Source organism: Aphidius gifuensis, linkage group LG2 (genome assembly GCF_014905175.1).
Source record: "Aphidius gifuensis isolate YNYX2018 linkage group LG2, ASM1490517v1, whole genome shotgun sequence".
NCBI classification, from domain to species: Eukaryota; Metazoa; Arthropoda; class Insecta; order Hymenoptera; family Braconidae; genus Aphidius; species Aphidius gifuensis.
Window position 1 is genome coordinate 18,650,135 of NC_057789.1, and position 12,992 is coordinate 18,663,126.

The 12,992-nt window shown below is 30.2% G+C and overlaps 2 pseudogenes; one reads left to right on the forward strand and one right to left on the reverse strand.

The window, feature by feature from the left end:
- Nucleotides 1–2,645: 2,645 nt before the first annotated feature.
- Nucleotides 2,646–3,420, reverse strand: LOC122850454 (annotated as a pseudogene).
- A 2,421-nt stretch (nt 3,421–5,841) lies between these two features.
- Nucleotides 5,842–8,376, forward strand: LOC122850455 (annotated as a pseudogene).
- The last annotated feature ends 4,616 nt before the right edge of the window (nt 8,377–12,992 follow it).

Here is a 12,992-nt window from a genome sequence, read left to right on the forward strand (position 1 = left end):
AAAATATTTATAAACATGCAAATTATGCAGAAGAAGAAGAAGATGGATACGATGAAAATATTGAACTCGCTGCAAGTGCTTAAACAAATGAAGAAATCGCATTAATGAATTATGTAAACAATGCTAACAAATCAAACGATAAAAATCTATGGTGCTTAGATAGTGGCAGTACATCACATATCACTGCAAACAATAAGCTTTACAATTCAAATTGCAAAGCAAAATTAAGCCTTGCCAATAATGATTCAACAAAAATAAGTGGTGTTGGTGAAATTAAAATAAATATTAATGATGGTAATAAACAAAAGACGATGAAATTAGATCGTGTTTTATATGTGAATGATTTAAGAACTAATTTACTGTCAGTGTCAAAAATGACAGATAAAAATTATAAAATCCTCTTTGAAAAAGAAAAAGCGACAATATCTGACATAAATGATAATGTACTGATAACAGCAAAGCGAATTGGCAATCTATATTATATTCAAGAGAGCCAAAACGCTGCAAATCTTGCCGAATTTAATTCTAAAAATGATTTTGAAAAATGGCATCATCGTCTAGGCCATGTCAACGAAAAAGACATAAAGCTCATGTGTAAACAAGGAATATTAAATACACCAAATGATTTCACTTCAAGAAATTAAAGACTGTGAAGTGTGTGCTCAAGAAAAAGCTGTCAATCAACCATTTCCAAAATCCAATGACGGGAGGACAACAGATTGACTAGAAATTGTCCACAGTGACGTAAGCGGTCCAGTTCGACGCCCTTCTCACAGTGGACACAGATTCTTCATCACCTTCATAGATGACTATTCAAGATGGGGTGAAGTATACTTTTTAAAACATAAAAATGAAGCGTTAGAAAAATTTAAAATATATAAATCTATGGTTGAAAATTTTACTGGCAAGAAAATTAAAATGTTACAGACAGATAATGGTCGAGAATACTGCAATTCAAACTCACTTCAATAAGAGTTATGGCTGCACTAGCAGCAGAATTTGGACTCATGATACATCAAATGAATGTCGTAACAGCCTACCTGAATGGTGACTTGAATGAGAAAGTTTACATGAAAGTCCCTGAAGGGCTTGAAGATATGCTGACTAAAATGTTGTCAGGCAAACCTGTCGGATCGAGTAGGCAGGTCATGTCAGACACACGCATTTTAGAAACAGCAGAAAATTGGAAAAATGAACTCCATAATGAGAACAACAAAGTCTGTTTATTAAGAAAAGCATTATACGGACTTAAACAGGCTGGAGTTCAATGGAACAGGAAACTGGTAACTGAATTGAAGAAATTAGGTCTACAACAGCTTACTCAGGATCCATGCATGTTTGTCGCCAGAGACAAACACGACATCATGATAATATTAATATATGTGGATGACATGCTCATTGCATCTGCTAATATTACATGGATAAATGAAATCAAATCGTCACTCTCCAAAGTTTTTGAAATGAAAAATCTTGGTGAAGTAAAACGATGCTTAGGTATAGAATTTAGCAGGCCTAAAGTAAATGATGTAGTACAATTAAATCAGAAGAAATACATAGAGGATATTCTTGAAAGATTTGATATGTCAAACTGCAAGCCAGTCTTGACTCCTATCGAGGCTAACTGCAACTTAGAGAAACCAAAGAATATAAATAATGATAAACTCCAAAGACTTCCATACAGGCAACTCATTGGAGCTCTGATGTATTTAGCCATTTCTACCAGGCGAGACATCTCATATGCAGTAAGCTATCTTAGTCAATTTAACTCATGTTACTCATCTGAACATTGGAAAGCAGCAAAAAGAGTTCTCAGATATTTAAAAGGCAGTATAGATACCAAGCTTGTATATAAAAGAACTGGTAAACAATTGTATGGTGTTGCTGATGCTGATTGGGCAGGTGACAGAAATGATAGAAAATCATATACTGGATATGCTTTCATATTGGCTGGTGCCAGTATATCATGGGAATCAAGAAAGCAAAGAACTATCGCTTTATCTAGCACTGAAGCTGAATATATGGCTTTGTCAAAGTCAACCAGAGAAGCGTTATACTTACAAGAGCTATTTCGTCAGATTGGTATGTTAATAGAACATACAACTATTTACAATGACAATCAAAGTGCTCAAAAACTTGTATTTAGCCAAGCATATCATCCCGCACTAAACATATTGACATTAGACATCATTTCATCCGAGACGTCTATGAACAAGGGCGAGTAACACCATCATACCTATCAACTGATAAGATGCCAGCAGACATGTTAACTAAAGGGTTAACATCCACTGAACTGACAAGTTGCAGCCAAGGACTTGGTCTACAAATAACGTAAACAACAGGTCCTACGCCATCATCTTTGAGAGGAGGTGTTGGAGATACGAAGTCTAATGACACGTCCCTGACTAAATATCTTTACAACTGCTACACTACCGGACACAAATCTTAACTTACAGGCTGACACTAAACAAACATACACAACAATACACTACACACACACTATATGCACTCCTATATAATATATTCATTCCAGTTCCGGCCGCCGTGCACTTTACACTCTTGCCTCGCATTATATATTGTCTGACTGCTAATTAAATAAACGTAACCAATAACATTAAATTGTACTTGTTATTATTTATGATCTACCCTCACATAACCAACAAACCTAATAAATCTTTTAAAGTATAATAATTATGAAAAGAGATTTTATATAAATTTCTATTTATTCCTAATGGATTATTAGACCCAGTTTCATGTAAAAATATTAAATGAATTAAAACTAATATAATTAAAATAAAAGGTATTAAAAAATGAAAAGTATAAAATCGATTTAAAGTTGAATTATCAACTGAAAATCCTCCTCATAATCATTCAACTATTATTTGACCAATATATGGAATAGCAGATAATAAATTAGTAATTACAGTAGCTCCTCAAAAGGATATTTGTCCTCAAGGTAAAACATATCCTATAAAAGCAGTTCCTATTATTAATAAAAAAATTATAATACCAATAAATCAAGTATAAATTAATTTAAAAGAACCATAATATAATCCACGACCAATATGAAAATATACACAAAAAAAAAAAAATGAAGCTCCATTTATATGAATTAATCGTATTAATCACCCATAATTAACATCTTGAATAATATGAATAATTCTAAAAAATGAATAATTAATATTAGAAACATAATGTATTGATAAAAATAATCCTGAAATTAATTGTACTATCAAAAATAAACCTAATAACCTTCCAAAATTTCATCAAATAGATACATTAACTGGAGTTGGTAATTTAAATAAGGATTTATCTAATATTGCTAATAAAATATTTTTTTTTATGATAAAATTTGTCATAACAATTTAGTTGACGAAAAGGTAATATAATTTTTATACATAATAAAACACATCTAATTATAGTTATAAATAAATAAATAATTATAAATATATTTAAATCTATTGAAAAATCCATATACAAATTTTTTGCTGTTAAATCTATTAAGTTAAAGTTTTTATTTATAATTCTAAAAATTTCTAAAAAATTAATCTCATAAATATTTTTTAATCTTAATAATGTAATTATAAAAAAAAAAATTATTAATAAAATAAATTTTAAAAAAAAATATTTAATAAAATTTAAATTAAAATTTATTAAATTATTACTAGCAATACTAGTAAAGTATATAAATAAAATTATTAAACCTCCAATTATAATTAAAAATAAAATATATGAGTACCAATAATTTCTATTAATTAAATTTATTACTAATCTTATTAAAATAATATAAAAAGTTAATATTAATCTAAAAATTAAAGGATGGAAAGAAATTAAATTTGAAGGAATTAAAATAATAATAAACATAAATAAATTAAAATAAATAAATAATATATATAATCTAAAAATACAAAAAATAGTTTATTAAAAACATTAACATTGGAAGTTAAAAATATATTATTTATTTTTTTGAAGTTATAAAAAATAATTATCTTTAATTTACAAAATTAATATTTTAAATAAACTATATAACTAATTATATTAAATTTAAAAATTTTTTTTTTTATTAGATCATGTTTTATATATTCTTATTATTATAAACACATTCTTTTAACTTTAATTTCCTTAGAATTTATAATAGTAAATATAATTTATAATTTATATTATATAATAATAATTAATGAAATTAATCTATTTATAATTACAATTTTTTTAGGAATTTCTGTATGTGAAAGAGTATTAGGATTATCTTTATTAATTAATTTAGTACGATTAAGAGGAAATGATTATAACAATAACATAAAATTATTAAAATGTTAAAAATAATTTTTATATCTTTATCTTTAATAATTATAATATCTTTAATTAAATCTTCATTTTATAAAATAATTTTTAAAAATTATATATTTATACTAAATATTATATTAATTTTATTAATTAATAAAGTAAATAATTATTATAATATTTTTTATTCATTAGGAATAGATTCAATTTCTTTAAGATTAATAATATTAAGTATTTGAATTTTAAGAATTTGTTTAATAGCAAGAAATAAAGAACTAAATAAATATTATAAAAAAATTTTTTTATTAATTATATTTTCTTTGTTAATAATTTTAATAATTACATTTTTTTCTATAAATTTAATATTATTTTTTATTTTTTTTGAATTAAGATTAATTCCTATAATATTATTAATTATAGGATGAGGTATACAAATTAATCGTATTCAAGCTTCAATATATATAATTTTTTACACTTTATTTGGATCATTACCACTTTTAATAATAATTATAATAATATATATTAAAATAAATACATTAATATTAAATATATTAAATATAACAAATTTAAATAATATAATAAATTTATTTTATTATATAATTTTAATTACAGCTTTTTTAATCAAAATACCAATATATTTTATACATTTATGATTACCAAAAGCACATGTAGAAGCTCCAATTAGAGGATCAATAATTTTAGCAGGAATTATACTAAAAATAGGAAGATATGGGATTTTTCGTTTAATATTAATTTTTCCTAAATTATTTATTAAATTTAATATTTTTTTAATAATTATTAGAATAATTGGAAGAATTTATAGAAGATTAATTTGTTTATCCCAAAGTGATATAAAAATTATTGTAGCTTATTCTTCAGTAGTTCATATAAGAATTTTAATAGCAAGAATAATAAGAATAACTCAATGAAGATTTTTTAGAAGAATTATAATAATAATTGCTCATGGATTATGTTCATCAGGAATATTTTGTTTAGTTAATATAAATTATGATCGAATTCATTCTCGAAGATTAATAATTAATAAAGGTATAATAATAATTATACCAAGAATTTCATTATGATGATTTTTATTATGTACTTCTAATTTTTCAGCTCCTCCTTCTTTAAATTTATTTAGAGAAATAATATTATTTAATAGATTAATTTTATGAAATAATTTAATTATTCCTATATTATTTATAGTAATATTAATTGGAACTTCTTATTCAATTTATTTATTTGCTTTTTCTCAATACGGAAAATTATTTAAAAATATTTTTAATTTTAAAATAATTTCAATTCAAGAAATATTAATTTTAATGTTACATTGAGTGCCTTTAAATATTATTTTTATTCAAATAATTTTTTTAATTTAAATTTAAATAGTTTAACAAAAATATTGATTTGTGGAATCAAAGTTATAATAATATATTTTAAATTATATATTTTTTAATATCTTTTTATTTATTAATATTAAGAATTTATTTTTTAATTATATTTTTAAAATTTTTAATTTTTAAAACAAAAATAATTTTTTTATGAAATTTAATAATAATTAATTCAATAAAAATTGAATACATTTTATATTTAGATTGAATATCATTTTTATTTATAAGGACTGTATTAATAATTTCTTCAATAGTAATTTTATACAGAACTGAATATATAAAAATAGATAAATCTTTAAAACGTTTTATATGATTAATTATTATTTTTGTTTTATCAATAATTTTTATAATTATTAGAATAAATATATTTAGTATTTTATTAGGATGAGACGGATTAGGCTTATCTTTATATTGTTTGTAACGTGACATTTTTGCATGTTACCTTCTCGGACTAATTATCAAGTATTTTATTTGGTTTATTTATTAATATATTACGAAACACCAAAACTAACCAAAACCAATATCCAGAAACGTAAATTATTATTATTATAGTGTTAAAATCGTGTAGTTTTCAATTCACCCTAAAACTCGAAAAAGGTATGAGCTAAAATCAATGAGGTTTTCAATTCGCCCTAAAACTCGAAAAAGGCATAACACATTCATACCGAAAATACCAAAATAACGTCAATAAATCCAACAACCGAAACAAAGACCAAAATAACCAAATAGCGTATCAATAATTAGCCTAGAGGGACGCTAGAATCACTCAGTGTGCTGGTTATGGTAGAAGGGCCGGATAAAGTCACAAGGAAAAATATTTAATACACAAATTAAATAATCAACAAAACACATTATTATTTTTATACTCAAAAACCCAAAACGTACTATTTATTATCCAAAACTTAAACGTAAATCCAAAATACAAAACGTAAACTCAATAATCCAAAACGTACAACATAATCTTACTTACGACCTTGAATTTAATATATTAATTAAATTAACAAAAGGGACCGCGTTTCTAATCAAAATAACTAAACTAAATTAATTAATCAAAAGAATTGTATGCTTGACGTTGCCCATGATTCACACGGCCAACGCCCCAAAAACTAACCTACAAAAATACACATGTCTGCTGGGTCTCCAGCTAGACACATGAGTACCCTAATATACGTAAAACAAGAGCTGATTACGAAGCGTGTGCATCTTACCACGTCCCACAGCCAAGAGAGAGAGTTCAGCACACGATATTTTGGAGCAACTTGGATCAACCAAGCTGTCCCCACTCAAAGCTATCCCTCCTCTCTTTATCTTGATAAAAAGGGGGAAAAATACACAAAATAATAATAATAATACTAAAAGAAAATATTACATAACGAAATATATATATATATAATAACTAAAAACGGAGTCGTTGGTTGGAGGATTCGTCTGCTTGGTATCTTTTCGTGTTTAAGGCAGTGAGAATCACTACATGTTCAGTTGCTTATTATAAAAATAAAAAAAGTTTTAATTCAAGAATAATTACTATTTTAATAAATCGAGTAGGAGATATTATAATTATTTTATCTATTAGATTAATAATATATTTAGGATCTTTAAATTTTATAATATTAAATAATTTAAATCTAATAATTTTATACTTAATTTTAATTGCTGCAATTACAAAAAGAGCTCAAATTCCATTTTCTCCTTGATTACCTATAACTATAACAGCTCCAACAACTATTTCTGCTTTAGTTCATTTTCCAACTTTAGTGACGGCAGGAGGATATTTAATAATTCGATTCATTCATTTAATAAATAAAAATTTTATATTTTTTTTATTTATTTCATCCATATTTATAGCAGGATTAACAGCTAATTTTGAATATGATTTAAAAAAAATTATTGCTTTATCAACATTAAGACAATTAGGATTAATGATAATAACTATTTCATTAAATTTAACAAAATTAACTTTTTTTCATTTAATTACTCATGCAATATTTAAATCTTTATTATTTTTATGTGCAGGAATTATTATTCATAATTATTTCAATAATCAAGATATTCGTTTTATTTCAATTTTAAATTTTAAAATTCCATTTATTTATTCTACATTTAATATTGCAACTTTAACTTTATGTGGACTACCTTTTTTATCAGGATTTTATTCAAAAGATATAATCATTGAAATATTTAATATAATAAGTAATAATTATTTAATATATACAATAATATATTTATCAATAAGTACTACTGTTTCTTATTCTTTTCGTTTAATTTTTTATATTTCTTTAAAATCTCCTAAAATAAATAATATAAGATTTTATTTATCAAATAACATAATAAATTATTCTTTATTAATTTTATTAATTATATCAATATTTTACGGCTCAATTATTAATTGAATTTTATTTTCATCATTAAATAAAATTTTTTGTAAAAATATTATTATTTTTAAATTTATAAATATAATATGATTATTACCTTTAATAGATAAAAAAATTAAAATAAAATTAATTTTTATATCTAATAAATTTAATTATTTCAATGATATAGGATGATTAGAACAAGTCTCATCAAAAAAAATCATTAATAAAATTATAATTATATACAAATTTAAAAATATTTTTAAATTAAATATAATATTAATAATAATATTTTTATCATATTTAATATTAATTATAAAATATTATTAATATTTAAATAGCTTAAACATAAAGCTTAATATTGAAAATATTAAAATGATTTTTAAAATCTTTAAGTAAATAAATAATAAATATTTTTTTTATATTGAAAATATAAAGTTTTAGATAAACTATATAAAATAAAATAAAAATGGATTTTAACCATAAATTTAAAAAATTAGAAATTTTTATATTTTCAAAAATTATTTTATTAATTGGAATAAAAATTCATTTTAATTATTAACAATAATTTACCTCTATTTGGTTTCAATTAATTAATTAAGGATTAAATTTAAATCTTATTACAAGCCGAAATTGAATGCATAATTAATGCTTCTTAATTTAAAATAAATTTTACAAAATATCTTTTAAATGCAAATTAAAAATTTTTATTAAACTATTATTCTAAAGAACTCATTTTAAAGATCCTTCAAATTTTTCAAATTCTAAACCTCTAGCTGGTTCACTGTCAGGCTTGGTGCACTGGTACGAGCAGTGTGTGTGTGCACGGCAGTGAAAGCAGTGTGGCCTTTTCTTACGCCAAGGTCTCTCAGTGACTTTGCCATTAATTCCTCTTACGCGCCCAGCACGTGTTGGTTCTTGTTTAGTAACAACAGTATCTGAGGTTCGTGTTGATGGTGCTTTGGGCTTCGCTGCCCTATTAGCTGTTGGTGTTGCTGACGCTTTCGATTGTGCTGCCTCGTTAGCTGTTGGTGTTGCTGGTATCAAAGGAGTAGCTGGTCTGGTAGATGGTACACCAGATTTTGTTGGTGTTACGCAGCTAACTAATGGTGATGGTTTCTTTGGCGAGCTAGGTGGCGTTCTGGAAACCTCTGTGTAGGTCGGTTTTGCCTTGACCTAGCTTTGAACTGGAGGTTTGCCCCCCTTGGCTAAGTCTCCAACTGTCCCGAAATTCATATTAATCTTTTCTAGGGGAATGGACACCATTATTGGTTCAGGACGGCGAGGCTTTTCCTCCGGTTTAGCCGACTTAGCTGACGTTGTTAAAGGAGCTTTAACTCTATTTTTATCAAGTTGGTTCACTTCAAGAAAACTTACTGGAACTTTAAAACGTTCAGTATCCTTTGGACATCGTAAGTCACGAGTTATCCTCGGTTTAGCTCTCCCCGGAAGCTGCGTGAAAGCTTTTATTGGAGATCCCACTGTATCGAATGATAGTCTAGATAATGGAAGACTTGGCCGACTGTCTGGTAGAATGTATGGTGGCGTAATGGGCCTAACAGCTAAGTTCTTCTTCATTTTGGCTTCGGCTGAGTCGGAAACGTAGAGGCTTACTTCTAAATCAGAGTCTGCACCTGGGGTGCAATCAAGAGTATCTTCAACTAATCTTGTTGACCCAGGTGTGGGCTGTATTGTTGTAAACAACTCCACTGACTCTATTGGAGTGAGTTCCGTTATTTCGAAAGCTTTACAGGCTACCAAGGGATGAATTTGATGTTGAGCCTCTTCTGGTGTTAAGGTGAGCAAGTCAATCTCACTTACAAGAGAAGCTGAGTCCTTCTCTCCTGTATCTAGTTAATCTGCGATGTTGATGAACTGGAAACTTGGTCTTGCGTCTTCCGTAGAAGTCTGATTACGCTCAAGCAATTTCTGACACACTTCTGAGATTGATAGAACGAGCTCAGGATTTTTTTCAGAAATTTCCTCCAATGCCGCGCGATGTGGTTCCAATGTATCTACTAGTACAATATTTGGTGCGAGATTACTCGACGATCCATCTTTTTTTCGTGGTACTTTCGATGTCGGTGCTTCGTCTATACTACTGTCGCTACTGCTGTAGATGATCTTCCTACCTCTCAGCGATTTAGACAGCAATTTTAAATCCTTCTTTGGATTTGGTATAGACCTGTGATCAAGTGTAGGGGCACTTGCAGTCCTACTACTAGATCGTAACTCCCGCATCTGTGAAAATATTTTTAATAACAAAGTTAGTGGTGTCAAATCGTGAACCGGTGGATGATCTTAATTGGAGATTGTTGACTTAGTCTCGAGCCACCCAGGGTTTTAAATCAGTGATGGCGCTATGGCCCAAGAATTTTCCAGCAAAATCGGTCAGCTCGTAGCGATTACAAGACATCTTACGGGTTATAACAAACGGTCCCTCATAAGGTTTCTCGAGGTTAGCCGAGTAATGTTTAATCGCGTTTGACAAAGGGTGGGTTTTCCTTGATATCAACTGGCCCTCCTCAAATTCAACATTACGGTGACGCGAGTTGTATTGTTGAGCCTGTTTACCGGTAGCTTCTTCACGAGCAAAAATAAGAGCCTGACGGAGAGTGTTAAGTCGCCTTATCCGCTCGTTCCATTTTTCAATGGGAATAGGCACTAGAGTGATCTCGCTTTCAAATTCCCCCCGAAATGAGTTAGGAGGTCGTTGTTCTCTACCCGAATTAGCAAATGCGGGATTCGTCAATAACGCATCGTGATAAGCCGTATTGTACGCGAAACGAAATTCCGATAGGTGAGTATCCCAATCTTGGTGATTTCCATCCAAGTAGGCTCTCAACATTGTTTTAAGGCTTCGGTTAACCCTTTCCACTGGATCGGCTTGTGGTTGGTAGGGTGGTGTGGTCTGCAGGGTTATCCCTTCCCACGTCGCTAAGGCTTTGATCTCTTTATTTACGAACTCAGTACCGTTATCCGTAATTAGTACGCGGGGGACTCCATGGCGACAGATTACCAAGTCCTCGAGTTGTTCTCGAATGGATCTACCCGTAGCAACACGTAAAGAATATTTAGTAATCTGGTCTTGGATCACCAAAAGGTAAGCTTTACCGGTCCGAGAGCGTGGCAAAGGTCCCATGATATCAGCCGCGATTACTGACCAGGGTTCTCGGACAAGTCGCTTACCCATTAGCCCACGCGGTTTAGCTGCGTCAGATTTGGTCTTCTGACAAATACTACCCGATACTACCCGAAACATATTTGGCCAATAATACTGGGTGGATACCCGACGATAAGTTTTATCGATCCCCATGTGTCCGGTGTGTGGGGGGTTATGGCACTCTAAGACCACTTGTTCATAATGTTCCCGCGGTAATACCAACTTCCAAGCAGATAAATCGGGAAACTCAGTAACAATGAAAGGTATCGGTCGGTGGTGGTACAACCGGTCCTCTATTATTTTCCAGTCCGGATAACTGTCAGGAAATTGCAGAGTTTTAGGGAGTCTCTTTTTGTACCAAGCATCTCGCGTGTCTTCAAGTATCTCGGTTTGTTTAAGGGATTCGGGGATGCGGGATAGTGCATCTGGCACATGGTGTAACGCTCCCTTGCGATGCACTATGACTTAGTCATACTGCATAAGTTCGAGAGACCAACGCGCTAAACGCCCCGTAGGGTTACGTAAATTGTTCAACCATTTAAGGTGGTCGGTAATAACCGTGAACGAGTAACCTTCTAGATAGCATCGGGATTTTCGGATAGCCCAAATCATAGCGAGACATTCTTGCTCCGTGACGGTGTAACGGGTTTCAGTATCGGACAGAGTACGACTGACGTAGGCTATGACCTTCTCTTCGTCACCGAACTTCTGGGTTAAAACCGCACCAAGTCCGACCCTACTGGCAGCAGTCTGAAGAACGAACGGCAATGAAAAATCCGGACAAGACAAGGTAGGAGCTGCAGTTAGACCTGGAACAATGAACGCGGTGATTTCCCGAGATTCAGGAGTTAACGCAACCTGGAAGAAAGCCCGACTAAGATCGATAGTTGTAATGTAACGAGCCTGTCGCAATTCGTCTAAGATGGCAACCATATCCGGAATGGGATACGCATCTTTTTTAGTTACGGCGTTAACTTTCCGAAAGTCAATACAAAATCGATATTCGTTCTTTCCCTTGGGGACCATCACAACTGGGCTCGCCCACTCGCTTTGTGATGGTTCGATAATCCCTGTGGCTAACATTTTATCAACTTTAGTGTTCATGATTGCACACATTGCGGGATTGGCCCTGTACGGTTTCTGACGAATTGGTGAGCTTTCTCCAAAATTGATGTGATGCGTAGTCAAAGGAGTTACTGGAAAGGGTGAGTCCACTGAAGGTGGCTCTGGCAAATTGTCAATAAGAAATTTCTTTAATTCTCAGTCTTCCTCCGAACTTAAGGTTTGCAATCCGTTGCATTAAATTATTTTGGTAGCACTTCCCACTGGGACAAAAAGGAATTTTTGTTCGGGGTTGTCGCGATAATTGACCTATCGAATGACTCTCAGAGTTTAAAAATTCTGCGGATTGAACCTGCAAATTCATGGCAAATTTTGGTAGAGGTTTTTGCCGGAATAGAATTGCCATCAGGCTGAGACTTGAAAACCGGCTCTATGGGTCCCGACCGTCGTTTTCCGAATTACATGAAGGGCAGTTTATGGTCGTAACTCCCGAACGTCGACAACGAAAACAAAACAAACCACGTGCAGGGTATTTTGCAAGCCAAAGATCAACTTCACCATTAGTTAATGCTGTCAAGTGTTGGAACTGCGAATCTTTTGGTCACGTACATCGTGATTGCCCAAAACTCAGGCGTCGTTTTTGTTTTCGATCCAGACGTTCTGGCGTCACCACCACTACTTGTCCTATTTGTAATTCGGGCAATGCCAATCGAAATCCGTAGAGTTAATCTCTGAATCTTAACCCGATGA